Genomic DNA, 18,018 nt, shown 5'->3' on the forward strand with positions numbered 1-18,018 from the left:
AAACTTTGGATTCTAGCATTCAGTGTGCATAAACTTTCTAGCTTTTTCTTAGTCACTTCAATAGCCTAGCAATTATTCTTCATTAGACTACTACAAAGTTGTATTGGCACCAGACACTCACCATAGCTTTGGTTTTTCTAACTCCATCATTGATCTTTGGCTTTCAATGAAAGAATGTGTACACTTGGATAAACACTCAGAAATATTCTTGCAACAAGTATATGGAAACCTGAAGCTTGGAAGTGGGGTCAACAAAGGATGGTTGATTATCATATTTCATAGATTCATTGCAGACTTCATCTCTTCACATAGATTTACAGCTACCTTGTGGTAAATGTGGCACTGATGTCCTCAGAAAAAAGTTTCAGCCAGACTCTCCTGCTTTCAATTAAGTTTTGACGTTGCCATTTATTTAATCTGTGTCACTTCTGAATTATTTTATTGCTTAAATGAGAGTTGCCTTTCTGTAACACTGTTATAACAATGCCTCATTTACGTGGGCATTGTGAAGTTAATAGCGACAATGTACAAACAGTGTTTGTTTCTGCCTTACTTCTCCATGTCCTGTCTAGTTTGATGATCAGGAGAAAAATGGTAATTCCGAAGAAAGGTAGTATATTAAAAGTCTCACTTTTGACCACAATAGGCACATTTTTCCTGCTTCTAAGCAGTATTCTGATCAGACATTCTGTTCCTTCTGAACTAACTACATGCATAGCTGCCTTTGATCAGTTAGGAGGAGGACACAGAACAGAATCCAGAAATTGGACAGTATCAATGTTTGTTTATATAAGGATTTCAGGAAAAACTACAGAAATTATCTAAAAGAACACTAGAGAGTTAAGCATTGTCTTAGAATATGGTATTTTGTATTTTACTATGTCTAGAATATATTTCTCATAATACGGCATTCAGAAATAGTTCATATTAGAGCACATCTAGAATTAGGCAACAAAGATGAACCAAACGCAGTTTTGTGGTGATACTATGTTCTCCAATGTTTTCACCGCTGATGGAGGAGGAATGATCCCTCTGTGTCATGAACTGCACATATGTATAAAGTCCTCTTCAGAATGTATCTCTAAAATTATACATTGGATCAGTTTATCTGCATGTCTGCTACCTGCCCGTAGGTGGTTAGCCGGCTAGGTCAGGGTCTTACTTACTTCTGTGTTCCCAAGACCTAGCATATAAAAAGACTGAAACAAAATGAATGGATGGTGTTACTAGAAGGTCAGCTTCTGAGGTAATTATTTGTGTTTACCTTATTAGAATGGGAGAATAGAGTAATCATGGGTGTGGAACAAGGGTCAATATTTCACTTGGTCACAATAATTACACCTTTTTCAAGCAAAGGAATTTGAGTCTTTTATGAATTACCATCATTCATTTATTTTAAGACTATCATTCCTAAATAATATGCCTAAAATGTGTTGCATTTACTTTTGTTAATCATGGAAAATTCTTTCCATATTAAACTGGATCTCTCTTGTTGTTTCTCCACTCATTTGCTCCATGTTTGGATTAATTCAGTTGCTCTTTTGCAGAGAAATAGTAACTACCCATTGAGTGCTGCAACTATATTCATTATTAAACTTGCTTATTAGTTTTACAAGCGCATTGAAGATCCTCTCCTTAAAGAGCTATCTTATTTTTTTGAAAATGATTAATTCATATTTAATCGAGTTGGTAGATTAGCATTTTAAAATGCGTAATTATCTACTCTGTTTAAAGTAAACAGACTGTTCAAACAACTTCCCCAAAGCCTCAGTGGATTGAAAACATTTCTTTTCTAGGTGATATACAGTCCAATAAATCAAGTGTGAGTTTGGACCATCATATATTTAACCAAGAAACAAAGCCTGGTTGTCTTCTAGTTGATATTTGGTTAAAATTTATTGGCTTACAGTTTTTGTTATAGGATAATGAAATCTATGCTGAATAAGCATGATAAAAGCTATTACTTTTCATAAATATTAGCATGTCAAGATTAAAATTGTGTAGATCCTTACTGAAGTTTTTCCAGCCTCTGCTTTACTCACTGCAGAGAATTGTTAGCTAGTGTTTTTACAGATGGATGCAACATCTTTTTTCCATGCTTATTTCTTGGGCAGTTACTAGATCTGAAATTGAATAGCTGATGTAGGACTATTTCCATGGTCAAAATGAATTTTTCGGTACTGTTAGGAATAATCACCCCTAATTTCTCACAATTAAGGAACAGAACAGAAACTTATCTAGAAACCTGGATAGCATAAAAATGGGCTTTTCTTGGTATTGTGTCAGTGCCAGCATTTCCAATAAAATGGATACAGGGAGTGGAAAGACAAGCAGAGTTACAAATATGCTCGTGGAATAAAATACTCCCCTAAAATGTGGACAGAAAGCATTGACTGTATATTATTGATCTTATAGTGGAAATAACGATATTGATAGACTTTTGAACTGGGCATTCCTCATTATTTATTTATTGTTGATACAAGGTCTACCTATGCAGTTTAGGCTGGTCTTGATCTCACCAGGTAGCCCAGACTGGCCTTGAACTGGCAGTGATCCTTTCTCCTCAGACTCCCTAGCTCTGGTATTACAGGACAGCGCCACCACACCCAGTTCAGCTTCCCATTTTGAAGAGTTCCATGACTGAATTTAAGTCTACTATTTGAGTATTTGTATGCTATTTATTTCATCGGCTATTTTTCTAGTATTTCCTTTCTTGACTTATTATACGGTCAAAAAATATTTTTTAGGATTCAGTTTTTCTTCTTTTGTTGGATTTTTAACTATTGCTTTCCACTCATCTTCCATGGTTTATTAAAACATGTGTCTTCACTTCATCAAAATCTGTGAAAGCTTTGCAATAGTACAAAAAAATAGTCTGTACTATTTAATTTCTATGTACATTATTATTTTCATTTCATTTGTGGTTCTTTTCATTTCAGTTAGCAATAGTCCTTTTTCAAAAAATTTTTTCCCTACAATTACCAGTACATTTGCTGATTTGCTGCTTTTCATTCCTTCTTGAAGATATTGACATTTATTGGCAATCACTTATGAGCTACCTGAAGAATGTTCTTTCATGTTTTTAGGGAGATTTTATGAGAAATTGTCTCAGCTTTTATTTTGCTTTTAACTTTGCAGAATATAAGCAGAAATATGATATTTAATTGATTTTTTTGTCGCCATTGTATAGGTGAGAACTAAGAAGTTAGCCTATATTCTTTATAGCATTCATCTGAATTTAGTAATGTGACTATATTTTCTAGATGCTTTTAACATTATCAATTCATTTTTAAAATTTTTGTGTCTCAACAAGTTGACTCTGATATGCTGAGATATGGTTGTAATTGCTTTTGTCTTTCTCCAGATTCATGGGGCTTTGGGATCCATAATTTTGCAAGAAGTCAGCCGTTGATTTTCATGTATTTCTTTATTCCATTCTTGATCTCTCCTCTTCGTGACTCCAGTGTTAGTTTATCTATATCTCTACATAGCTCTAATGCTGTTCTACTTACTGTTTTTTTTTCTCCTGATTGAATAGTTTCAGGTAGTTTTAGTTCTTGCAGCTGTCCACTCAATAAACTTCATTTCATAAATGTTTCAGTTCTGTAATAATTTAGTTCCTTATAAACTTCCAATTATCTAAATCACAATTCTTGACTTATTTTGTATAATTTTTCTTCTGTATTTACCTCCCTTCATCCATAATCCTCTGCCCATCTACAAAAGCTGAAATCAAGTAATATCTAAGGCTGACAAGGCTGTGGGGAAAAAGGAACCCTTCTCCAGAGTGGATGGGAGCGTAAATTGGTATAACCACTGTAAACAACCAGTATGGATATTCCTTGAAAAACTAAAACTATAGGTCCCACTATATCTCTTGTAGGTATCTGCCCCAAAGAGTTAAAAGCAGTGATACATGCATACCCATGTTTATAGCAGCATGTTTTATATAACAATATTTTAAAGACTTACTGTATTAATCCTATCATGTAACAGGCTTAACCTACTTCAATTTATGAGATTTTTCTCTAGATTACCTTTCTTGATTTAGCTTCTTAAAAGGCTTCAAAATATTTATTGTATGATAGATATTATGAATAAAAGAACAGTTGAGAAAGGATATATATGAGCATACCTACAGTATCCCTCCCCTTTCTCCTCTCTTTTCTTAATCTCTCTTCCTCTTTCACACTGACCAGGGAAGTTACATTGCTCTGTAGCCATGTCCAGTGAGATCTCTAAACTTACTAGGAGTTACAATGGATGGGAATGAGATTGGAGGTTTAATATCAGTTTATTTCTGTTTTCAAATGTTTTGAATTTTCTTCTCTTCAATGCTACTTTGGGATCTATTCCTTGATTTAAAAAATCTTTTTGGTTTCTTGCATTGACCCTAGCTTCTGTGTTCCTAAGGATTTGATATATAAAGTTTTAATCTTATCAGGGAATAGATGAGAGGAGATTATATTGCTACTTTAGTCAATCCCTTTCAGAAAGGTTTCAAAATGTTTTGCAGTTGAGGTCAGGCATTTCCTTCTGATGGATCTTCAGCATCTTCTGATTGATCTTCAGCATCTAAGCATTACCTATCTCCTTCTTTCCAGCTTCCTCTTTGCTAACATTCATTCAACAAAATACAAGTCAGTGAGAAAGGTAGAAATTTGGAATAATTAGTTTTTCTTTGTGGAGTATTCCATACCTCATTCTTTTGATAATCTAACACATTATTTAAATTTGGAAGCTTCCTTTGTCCAAGAAAAAATTTAGTGTGCTTTTGGAATGCTTTTACTCTTCAAGCTCTTAGACAGCTTTAAAAGAACAAATGATGACTTATTTTATACAGTTTTCTTGTGACAGCAAGAAAACCACATTTAACTATGTTTTGCAGCCTTGTTGAGAATGGACACACTCATTAAGGTTTTAAAGACTTCAAGTCTATGACCTTATTCTGAATCATTCTTAAGACAAGTTTGCAAAAGACTTGACCATTAATCCTGTTTAAAGATTTTCAAAAAGATTTGGAATAGTAAACATGCTTTTACTTTCTCTAAAAGTAGACTGCACTTTTTCAGAATGTTTGGAGCAAGTAAGGACACTCTGACTACCTTCTCCCCCTCCTCCTCATCCTGGTCCTCGTCGTCCTCCTCCTTCTCCTTCTTCTTTGGTACTGGGGATTGAAACCAGGACCTTTCTGCTGATCTACACCCCTCACCCTTTCTTATTTTTAATTTGAGATAAAGTATTTTTAAGTCACTTAGTTGCTAAGGCTGAGCTCCAACTTGCAGCCCTCCAGTCTCCACCTCACAGAGTGTTGGGATTATAGTTGTATGACATCTTACCTGCTTGCCTTCTGACTTCTCTATGGAGATGAAAGTGTTACATAAATGCATAAGGCTTATCATCAAATTATACGCAATGATTTGGTTTTTCATTCTTGTCTGAGAGCCTCTGAATAATGTACTAACTAGTAGCATAGTCAAGAAAAATCTTTTGTACTTCTTGTCAAGACTAATGTGGACAAAATTATTCCCATCACGTGGGTGACTCAGTCAAAATGTCAGGAAGATAAAGGCTTTTCTATGGATTAGAGACCATTGTGAAATTATAGAATTGTAATTTTGGGGACCTCTTCAAACAACACTGTTACTCTTTGAGAAAGTTAAATATTGTCCTTCTAGGAAGTGTGGAACTATAAAATTGATTTCATTATTTGTTTTTTTTCCTTGTTTCATGATTTAATATTTTCTGAATGTCAAATTTCAAACATAATGAGACTATTCTCTGTTATCACATGAACTCTTAGGAGAATTCCTCCTTGGAAATGTTAAAGTTTAGGTAAACACTTGGAATAAATGAATTATAATACTGTGAATTATGAAATGTTGGGTTAAGTTTACTTGAAATTGCCTTTTGTGATTTTAATAGAAATTGAAAAATGCAAATATGTAAATTGAACAGAAAATGGAAATTATTTAGTGATAATGAAGCATATGATGAAGCTGATTCATTGCCAAGGTCACCACACTTTCTGTGATACAATCTGTAATGTGATTTTTTTCCACTTAAATTGTATTTGAATATTATAAAAATTCAAATTCAAAATGATGTAAACAATAAAAGTTACTGTTCCGCACTATTCCATTACTGTTCCACGGTATACAGCTTCCTAGTCCATACTCCTCCTGTAAAGAGAATCCAGAATAGGTGAAAATGAGCTGAGGAGTGTAGTAGAAGGCTTTATCTCTTATCATTTCTTCTCCAAGTGTATAATGGCTTCTGTTTGCTACAATCCTGATTAATATGGAAATGCCCAATAAAGAGAATAATAACTTCCTGCTTACTTCATTTATTCATGGAGAATGCATTTTCTAATCAACCCCCAGGCTTTTCAAGAGACTGTCTTTGGGTCTTTTTGTATAGAAATGTGTCACTTGTTCATGTTTAAATCAACCTATGGCAAAGAAAGAAGGAAGGAAGGAAGGAAGGAAAGAAAGAAAGAAAGAAAGAAAGAAAGAAAGAAGAAAGAAAGAAAGAAAGAAAGAAAGAAAGAAAGAAGAAAGGAAGGAAGGAAGGAAGGAAGGAAGGAAGGAAGGAAGGAAGGAAGGACTATAGTTAGCAAAATCCCCAGTGGTCAAACATATGACCATGTAGCACAAAGGTGGTACAGAATAGAGCAAAAACATGTCTGAAATTGAGTGGTGGGTAATGTTTGTGGGGACTGAATAAAATATGCCACAGACACAGGCAAAGGGGACAGAGTCCTCTATTGTAGATAAAGTGTTCACCCGCCATCCACAGGTGGGAGTGGGAGGCAAGGCAGTACCTAGCTGCAGGTATAAGCTCCTCTAGTTTTTATGGCCCAAGACAGTGCCAACTTACCAATGACGTCACTTTATCTGGTTGATGCTTGACCCAAGTATTTTGAGTCTGTATTACTATCTTATAGCGTTTTAATGCCTTCTTCATCCCTCACTTCCCTGAAGTCTCTGCTATATTTCTCATAGCTTACCAGGTATATCTCCTCCATAATGTGTTACTTAGAAAGGAATTCAGTTGATTCATAACAAAGGAGCTCCCCTCACAAGAATGTCGTACATGCATTCCTTTATTTTCTGCTTTGGTACTGAATTATTTAAACCATAGATTACTAAATAATAAAGCAGTTGGTAATGACATAATGGGAATTTCTAATGAACATCATTAGAAGTTATTGAGTCTAGGAAAAATTCTCCGATGACTTATCTTCGGAAAGGCCTTTCATTGCCTTTCTTTGGTAAAGATACATGTGTAGGCATTTGTGCTCATCCATGGGAAACTAGAATCACAGCGAGAAGGTTTGGCAGCATGAGATGAGTGTACCTCCTTTAACATTCAAGAAATGAACTAAAGAAAACTTCTCTAAAGTTGTCTATTCAATTCACAACTTTTCTCTGGAAATCTTAGGGCTAGCTTTAGGAGTAGATGGCTATATTCGTGGTTTATTTATTTATTTTTTGTATTGAAGATTGAACTCAGTGCATTTGCACAAAGCTATATCTACAGCCATTTTTTTTTAGTTTTACATTTTTATTTCAAGACAAGATTTTGCTAAATTATACAAGTTGGGCTCCACTTTGTGATCCTGCTACCTCAGTTTCCCTAAATACTGGTTTTATAGCTGTGTGCCACCATGATTAATATATTTGCTCCATTTTAATACTAATCTTTTAAACAATACACTTTGGAACTGAGGGAGACACAGGATGAAGAAATCAGTTTTTTTCTCAAGAGAGTCTAAATTAAGAGTACAAAGATTCAGAACATGGAGTCATGTTACTACTACTAGAACAAAAAATCATGATAGATTTCTGCCCCTGAGATTCTAGAATTGACCTGTTATCAACTTTTCTGAGTCTTGTTTTTCAACACTCTATTTTATTTCAAGATACACATCAGTATACTTTCAATAAAACATTTCTTATTTGTTTAAATTAGATTGATGTGTTTTTCTGTGATATGCAGCCAAAAGAACCATGACAAAGATTCCAAGCTTATAAAAAATTTTAAGCCCTCTTTAGTCTCCCTTCCATTTTTTAGATTAGTGAACTGAGATTTGAGGTTTAGTCAATTACACAAAGTTAAAAATTTATCTGAAAAACTGATATCTGACTGGCAGCACACAATACATTTTCAAGTTAATATCTATGTTGAAGGAAAAACAATTCAAATTTGCTTCAAAGGTAATAGAACCATTAAGTGATTTGATCTTTTGGAAATGAACTTGCATTAGATATTTATTATGTATTAAATGTATGTATTATTTTATTAAAGCTGAAAATTGAAGAATGAACCTTTATAAATTAGGAAACTGAAGACAATGTTATTAAAAACTTCAACATCTTCCTACTGATAAATCTTGTTGTATTTGTGAATGATCTTAACTGTTACTGACTACAGTGTTTGTATTTCATGGCTATACTTTGGGAAAGGTTCTTCCAATAGTGAAATACCAGTATTGGGAAAAAAAAAAAAACTTCTGGCTTATTGACCAATTAACCATCTCCAATACTTGTCTGTCATTTTTTTTTAAGTCCAAGCAGCCAGAGTCCATGAAAGTATGTTTGAATAATCTTATTTATAGAAGGGTCTTCTTTCGTAGGTAAAGAAAGCATCTCTGATGACATTATTTGATTTAGCTCCAGTGTATATAAATACTATATTCCCTTTATCCACTTATCTGTTGATGGGTAAATAGGCCACTTGTAAGATTTGACTGTTGTGAATTGCTACACACATAGGAAGGTGTGTATCGTTGTAACATGATGTCTACTCTGCCATAAAAGATGACCTTCAGTGATCTGTGGAAATACAGATGCATATTGAGACTATAATGTAATGTGAAATAATTTTAAATATCATGTTGTGTTTCTTATCCAACAAACTCAAAGTATTAATAAATAATAAAATAAAAAGTAGTTAATTGGACATAGTTCTTTTGCAAATGGAAAAGGCACCAAGAGATGAAAGGTGAGAGACACTTGAGGGGAATGGAGCAAAACAAAGAATTAAGGTGTGTTATATATATGTACCACCTGTCCACAAGAAATGTGATCATTATGCATTACAAATATGTGCTAATAAGAATAAAAGGTAAAAATTTTCAGTGTTAATACTCTATAATAAATCAAACAAACATTATGTTAGTTTCTGCAGAATATAAGATTTATAGGATAGCTACTAATTACACAAATAACTGTGCTAAACTCTATGATATTAATCCGCATAAGAGGGAAATGTGTTATACTTTTTGGGGAGATAAAGATAATTTTATAGCATTTCATTGCCAAGCTTCAGTAAGTGGGCTGAGGGTGCAGCTTAGAGATAATGTGCCTGTCTAACCAGCTGGAGGCTGTGACCAAACTCTAACACCTCACATAAATAAGTAAAAATGACTTTTCATGGGAAGAAGTGTTACAAATGCTTAGATGACGGTCTCTTTCTTCCATGCACTTTCCTCATCCATCACCCAAACCTTTTTTCTGATTCCCTTGATTAAACACATACTCTGTTCAATCTGATCTTTTACTGACCCTCAAAAACTTTTTATTTTTATCTTCATACTTTTACCCCTCTAATATGTCTTAAAAGCTCAGTGAAAATCTTACTTCCTCCACTAATTCTTTCTTCTTCTCTTAAATAAGTCTAAGTAAAGCATTAACTCATATGTGTGTGTTTAACAGATTTCACAAACGGAAAAGTTTACAAGCAAAAATGTTTACAGCTTATTGCATTACCAGAATACAGGTATTCATATTATAATTGCAGGGAAGAAAACTACATTATGCTACCAACTTCAAAGAGATTTCTTTCCTATACCTTACCGATCTCTGTTTACCTTGTTTCTCAATACTAGGCAATCTCAATGTTGATTTTATTGCTTTGCTCTTTGTGGCTTTATCTCCTAAACATGTATGCCTATACAATGCAGTTTAAATGGAATCCTCTAACATGCATTCTTTATAGCAAGCTTCTTTGACTCAATGGTATGATTGTGAAATCCATTCGTGTGTTGCCTATAGCAGTAGGATAGTGCATATGCAATTTTCTTCTACAGAATTCTATTGATACATTTGGCAATATACCAATCCATCACATTGCTGAGGGAAATCTCATTTGTTTTCTTTGTTTTGGGAAAGGGGATACTGGGAATCAAACTCATGCTGGAAAAGGACCTTGTGCTTGGCAGGCAGAAGTTGTGCCACTGAGCTATATCCTTGGCCCCTGTTTTCTCTTTTTAGCCAACATATGAACACATGAAAAGTTGTCATCCTATTAGACACATACAATATGTCGAGTATATATCTATGAACAGAATTACTGGATTACGTACATATTCAACTTCTATGAATCTGACTTCATGAACATTCTCTTTATGATTTCTTTTCCATTTAAATTAGTGGTCCACATTATTGGACTGATTTTAGTTATGGTGGTGAAATGGGATTTGATTGTCAAAATTTCCTCCAAATCAATACCTATTGATCCTAGGATCATTTATTAAAGTTCATCTGTCCTGCATTGCTACCACATTAAAAATTGTTAGACACATATATGGATGCTTTTATTCCCTGGTAAATTAGACTAATTTTCTATCTTCCCTATGTTGTTAACATTGATTTATGTATCATTATTGTGTTTGACATCTAGTAGAAAAAAGTCTATATATTTTCCTATTATTTAATCATGTCTTTATTTGATTTTTACTTTTTTTAGAATTAGCATGTCAATATTCATAAAAATCCTGAGTTTGTTTGGAATCATGGCACATATAATTGGAAGAGAACTAATATCTGTATTTAATGTAAAAGAATGGGCTAAACTCACGTGGGTTATCTTCAGTGTTTTTAAATTTATGTAGAGTTCTATTTTACCTTTTGTAAGTGTATTAATAATCACTTGATATATCTAATATTATTTTAGATGTTCTTTAAAAATTTCATTTTCCATTAATTTCCAGTTCTAAAAAATACAGTTAATATTATTATATCAGCTTTATCTCTAACAACTTTTATAAACTTTCTAATAGTTCATTTATAATTTCTCCACATACACTGTGATATCATCTGTAAATAGTTTCATATTTTTCTTCCTGATCTTTCCTTGCTTACTGATAAGGATCAGCCGCATAATGTTGAACAAAATTGATAATGAACACTTGTATTTCTTCTCAATCTATAAAGAAGTATTTAATAATTTCAGCATTAACTTGAGAATTTACAGCTTTATCAGATGAACTAAGTGCTAGATGTGTTACATACATGTATCAGCTTTCCACAAGGAATGTAAGTATTATGGACTACACACAGGCACTAATTAAACTAAACTAAGCTAAACTACATTAAACTAAATAAAATGATATCCAAATTTAAAAAGGTGTTTATTATGGGAAATATATTCAGTCACATAATAATGGGATACTGAGTATCTATCTGCTTAAAATCCAGGTCAACAACAGCATTAACAGTAGCCATCCTTCCTTCTACACCCCCACTCACTCCCTTCTATCTCTCTGCCTATGTTAAAGCATTTCCCAGATATTATATCATTTCATCCGCATTTATTTCAGTATGTATCTCCACAGGCTAGAGATTCAAATGGGGAACTTCCACTTGCCCTGGAAATGTAGAAAGTTGCAAATCAATGTGACTCTGTTAATTAGGTAACATATGATACCATTTAAACTTTATGACTAAAGAAACCAAGTGTCATTAAAAAAAAATCCATAAAATTATGAGTCTCTTTTAGAAGGGAAAAAATTCAAGATTGCTTTCATTCTTGAATAGGCAACAAAAAGAAGGTGTCCAGAATTCACTACAGATGATGTTAAAGGAAATCAGCTATGACATAACTAATTTTTAAGGATGAATATGATCTGGCTCAGTGGTTAAACTAAGTTCCCAGAAGCCCCAGAAAATATATAAATAAAGAAGTCAGGCCCATCACTCAGCTTGTTCCATGTTCTTCATCCAGTGTTCACATAGAATACTTATAATAGGGCAGTATTGTAGTCGGGGTTTACTAGGGAAAAGATTTAATACAGAAGACACAATTGTTAGAGTTATTTTATAATATTCACACAAAGAGTCAAATGCAAAAAGAGTATAGGAAATCTGTCCAGACTCTAGAGACCCAAAGAATCTACCAAGGGCCTGGATCCTGCCTATTGGGTCCAGCTGCAGGTTTAGAGCCATGACAATGTCTCATGTAGTCTGTAGCAGGATCTGCATTGGGAAGGCCCAGAGGCCAGTGATGGAATCCAGAAAATCTGTCTTAGCAGGGTGGAGGATCTGTGCCAGCAGGTTGAGGGATCTGTACTGGAGCCAGGAAGTAATACATTACCAGAGGTCCTCCATAAAAACCACAGCCATGCTCAGAGACAGCAAAGACCCAAACTCAAATAAGGAGAACAGCTGAGATCATATCAGGAAAACCATGAGACGCTCCTCCAGGAGAATCAGCAGAACATCTTCTCTAGTTCTGTTTCTTTGCTATTGGCAACATCTCCAGGTGGGCCTTCCACACCCAGCACCATGATAATTCAGTTCAGCTGAGTGTTACAAGTTAACCACTGGTTAATCCACCACAGGCAGAAACCTGAGAGAAAGTACCCAAGGCATAAGCAGAGGCCACTCATGGCTGTTAAGCGGTCCCTTCTGAAGGCTGAGAAAAGACTTCGCTGAATTCAGTAAGAGACCAAGAGAGCTTCCCAGTGTACTCTGAACTTGTTGAAGGCTGAAGGCAAAGCAAAATAACAGTGTATTTTTTGCTTTCAGATTCAAATCCTGCAGACGAGATGATTCTGATCTTGCCTAATGACGCCCTGAAGCTAATGATCAGTTGAATCTAACTGAAGCAATGACAAAATCTAGACCTAGGTGGGATCCCACCAAACCCTTCTTTGCTTTACACTAGCAGCTTAAACACTCTGGTTGCTTTTACTTCAGTTTTAATAATAAAGTATTTTGAGGTACCATGAGAAATGAAATGAGACCCATTGTTAAAAGACTATACAGACAGACCTGCAGCGGCACCCATTATGAAATAAAAATATTTTTAGAGAGAGTCAGATGAATGGACGGGCCAACAAAGATCAAAATTAGTTTTAAGAAAGCTAAACAAAAATGCTACAAACGTAAAAAATGCAATGTTAGAGAAAGAAAAGCAGCAAAGAAAATTCTTACACTAGCATTAATAATTTCCTAATACCTGCCAGTATCCTCATTATTCAAATATCCTATCATGTCATTCTAGAGGTGTGGAAATGTGTTATACATGAAATTTCTTGGCTTGCCTTTTAAAAATCTTTAATAGCTTTCCTTTAATTTAACTTTTCCTCCTTGTAATTTATAAGCTGAAAAGATTGGAATGAATAGTGTTTCATATAGCCTGGATTTTGCTCATTTATTTTCTTCTGTTAATACAGCATGTTTCCCTGTCCTCTGTGCTTTCTACAAACTGGGTATTTGATCTAGATATTTTATCAGATTTAATTTTTCAAAAATAGCAATATATAGGCACAATTGTACATTTCTATTGTGACTCTATTACTTTTTCTGGAAGAATATTTTGGGGTTTTCATTAGCTCATTGTGTATATGTTTCTGGCATAGTGAATTGAGAAGTTACATATTTGAGTCAATAACTTTCAGTTTATGGGTATTCAGAATTTTTAAAACTTTCTTGCAAGATATTTTTTAAATTTTATTTTTCTCTAAATTAGTGAGTTTATTATTATGATTTAAATGTAAAATATCTGCCTCATATTTTCAGAGGTGGTTCTTTTGGAAGGTGATGTAATTATGGGGGTAGTATGCTCCTCAGTAGATATAATTCGATGGTCAATTCATGGTAGGGCATAGCCAGAAATTGGAGGTCAAAGAGGGTGTAATCTAAAAGGTTCTATTCTTTTCTCCAGTTCTTCTATTCTCTCTGGGCTTCCTCCCTGTCATGAGCTGACCAAATTTCTCTGCCATGTCCTTCCATCATGTTTTTCTAACTTGGTACCATCTAACCCTCTGAAACCATGATCCAAAATAAAACTTTCTTCCCTTAAATTATACTTGTTTGATGTTTTGTCACATTCACTACATTGACCAAAAAATATCTCATGGTATTTTCAATGTGTTGATCTACGTTTGAACTTTTTTTTTTTAATTATGGCTGTACTTCCTTTAAATTTTTCATTGCAGCTTTATAGAGACATGTTTAAAATGGTCTTCTCACAAACTATTCCTTATTCTGAATGAGTAGTCCCCTGGCTCACAAAATCGGCACTAACAGAAGTCTGCAGTGAAGTTCATGACTTTACTGAGGGTGGATGTGGTGCTTCCTGACCTGCTTCTGCACAGTGGTGCTTCTACCTAGGCATTCTGCTTCTTCTGCCAGCACCTAGGGCAGAGCCTTCCTGTCTGGGTACATCTGGAAATAGGCCATGGTCCTGCACCTTGCTTTGAAAATGGAGACCAGTAAGCAGGGACATATTCTGAGATGATAATATAAAAGATATCCTTCCTCTGTAGTCATAGAGAAAAAAAAACAGAAAAAAGTTTTAAATAAAAACATTTCAATATGCTCCTAAGTATTCCCACTGCATTAAGTAGAAAGAGCAAAATCTAGTTCAGATATATTTGTGATTCTGCATTTTGGCAAATAGAGATGTATGAAGTCAATTGTACGTGCATTCGAACATTAGCAGTGATTGTACACCTAGCAATGCATAGCATGGATGGAAGCCTTTAGCAGCTTCACATTTAGATGAAGACACAAACTTCTAAGCTGGTGAAATTAGCAGAGGAAAACAGAGGTAGACAAAATAGCTGTGTATTCAGTGATCTCTGCTACTGAAAGCCTTGGAATAATTTTTTTGACCCTGTGGCCTTAAATTTTGAATCTACTTACAGTTGCTGGCCATCCAGTCCTTTTGGGTTTTGTAGCAGCTTCAGATCATCAGCACTGACACAGCACAGGTGCAAATCCTCCTGTTCTCCAGCCAATAAGCCTTCAAAATCCCTCCTGAAGCCTCACACCCATCAGGCTGTCTGGCTAGAATAAAAATATCAGAGAGAAATGCAAATAAAAAAATGTACACAAAAGTTGGAACTGGGGATAATGAATTATGTAAAAGATAAGTTTTGATAATTATAATTGTATGCTATGTGTATAAAATATACATTTACGAATAAAACATGCACACAATAGTATGTTGAATTAAATTTAGTCATTTCTTCAGAGATTTTTAAAAACAAACTTCTGCATGACACAAAGAGTTTCTTTTATTTTTTACACTCCTGTATCCACTAGAGTGGCTTTCTGTGAGATCTTCAAGTCAGACTTTCAGAATCAAAATCTGGCTCTGCATTAGCTGTGACAGTTTGGGTTGATCTTTGTGTGTGAACTTATTCATCCTAAAATGTGTAATAAATGCACACATTTCATAGAACTGTGACAATCAAACTGATATAAAGGTGTATATTTATTGTCATTGCCATCTTAGGATATAAAAACATATAGAAGAGTTTATTAGCAAACCAGGGTCACAAAATATATATTTAAATTAGCCACAAAGTTGAGTATGAATTAAATTATCTATAATAGACCAGGATATACTACTGGTTATCTGAGATCTCATCATGACAAAGGAAATGTAATTTTTTGGAATCCAATAACAGTGAATTTAAGTTGAAAATTAGGTTCTGAGACAATTTCAGCTCTCCAATTTTTAAGATGGAGCTAACATTTCCTATTACTGACAGTTGTGAATAGTAAATGATAGTTAATGATAGTCCTAAACACAGTAGGTAACTTAACACTAACATCTTGCTTTTCCCTTTTCTGAGCTGTCAATGGTGTGGCAATATAAAAAAATTTCTTCCATAAAAAAGTTTGCTATAACATACATAATAGCAATAAGAACAGAATTTTAAAAACTGAAGGCAGCATCCTGACCATGTACAGTACCCTGAAGTTGTTATACACTTGGTACTCAATGTTAGTTTTCCTAAGGGAAATCAGAGTACATTGTTTTGGCAGTGAATCAGCAATTCATCCCCTATGAAAATGCATCACACCTTCCTTAACACAAAGCTGCATTATCAAACTCAAACCTCTTCTTTCAATTGAATTATTTTTATCATGAACAGTTTCGTCCCATAAATATGTCCCATCTCTTCACCCATTTGTCTTATAATAGAGATTCAAGTTTTAAAAAAAGCGTTTTAACCATTTCTGAAATTCTGAAATATTCTTTTAAAGTAGGAAATTGGATGTACATTGTCATGTGTTACTGAATAACTCAAGAACTGATCATATCTTAAAATACCTAACTAAACCCTCAATCTATAGTACTTTCTTTCTTTGTGGATGGGATTCTGTGAAACCAGACATGTAAACCTAAGCTTCAAATGGAATTACATTTCAAAAAGCTGAACAGCAATTTATTTTAAAAAGTCACTGAAAATTTTAGTTGTAAACTTATTTTACTCCATTAGCACTGATTTAAATTCATTAATGTATGGACCATCACCTGCATTTAAAAATTAATCTTTTCAAGTTGTCAAAAAGTTTTTGGATATTTAAGCCATTATAATTGAAAAAATTGTCATAAATACGAATGCTTACCTAGATGTACTTTTATAACTAGCAAAAGTAAAACCTGAGAAACTTTATCACTAAGTAGATTTGAAAATGTCTTCTCAAAACATCTCAAAATATGGGTCAACTATATAAAACTTATGCATTCAAAGTAGAATGGGAGATAATATTTATATTCTTTATTTTCATTTCCTTTCACAGTTCCATTTTTTTCAAAGCTTAGATTTTAATTCCACTGAGTTAACTAGGTCTTCTTGATCATAAAATCTCAGATCTGGCAAGGATTTAGAAATAATCTGAATCATCAGGATTTTTAAAAGAGACTTCTCAATCCTGGAGATTTTGATATGCTAGGTTAGAGTGAAAACTAAGAATCCATCATTTTTAAAATGTCATAAGATGATTCTAATGATGATATGGGTTTGGCAACTGTCAATTATAGAACTGAATCTTCTCTACGACATCACTGCCAAATGTTATTTAGGTCTGTTACTGAACACCTTTGACTATAGCAGACATTACCCACCTAAGCAATGGTTTTCCTTTTTGAATTTCCTCTTGTAATAGTTTTTTTTTTTTTTTTTACATTGGAGGAAACCTGTGTCTTTGTTGCTTCTGCTTACTGATCTCTGTTATCACTAGTGACAAAGATAGACCTAATTCTTATTCTTCATGACGGTTCTTTGAATATTTGAAGATGATTGCATGTCTTCTGGACAATCCTCCAGGATAAATGCTTCAAACTCAAGCGTATGGTTGTCTCTCTGATTTTTTTTAACCTTCATTCCATTTGGTAGTTCTCTTCTGGACACCTACTCATCTGTCTACTTATTTTCAAGTGCATTTCTCGAGACTGACTAAAGAGAGGTAAGTTTTAAGCATGATAGTTCTCTGAGGATCCTGAAGTTATTTTAGGTTAGAAATCATCCTGTTAATCAAGTAATTCCTATTTTCAACTAAAGTGATAACTATCTTGTACTAATGCTGTGATAATTTTTTTTTAGATTCAAGATCAAGTATTTTATATTCTTATATGAAGCACATTTTGCTGGATTTAATCTGTTTGTGGTAGTTTTAATGTCATTTTTAGATCTCATATGAAGCTATGTTAATCTACCTCATTTCCAACAAAACAGTGAGCACCCTTATCAAACTTCACTGAAGATCGTATACTCTCAGTTTGCCAGATAAATAAAATAAAGAAATGGATTGAATATGATAAATTGTTCTTTCACTATTGTGTTTTCATTTCAAGATTCTGCTAATCCATTTTCCTTTCATATTCCGTCTTGATTTTCTTTTTTTTTTTTCATCTTGATTTTCAGTAATTGTTACTGATAAAGTCTCAAGCTGGTAGCATCCATTTTATTTCTTTGTTTGTAAAACCAAG

This window comes from Cavia porcellus, unplaced genomic scaffold, assembly GCF_034190915.1.
Source record: "Cavia porcellus strain 051 isolate PalLab524CR breed Dunkin Hartley unplaced genomic scaffold, mCavPor4.1 scaffold_24, whole genome shotgun sequence".
Classification (NCBI taxonomy): Eukaryota; Metazoa; Chordata; class Mammalia; order Rodentia; family Caviidae; genus Cavia; species Cavia porcellus.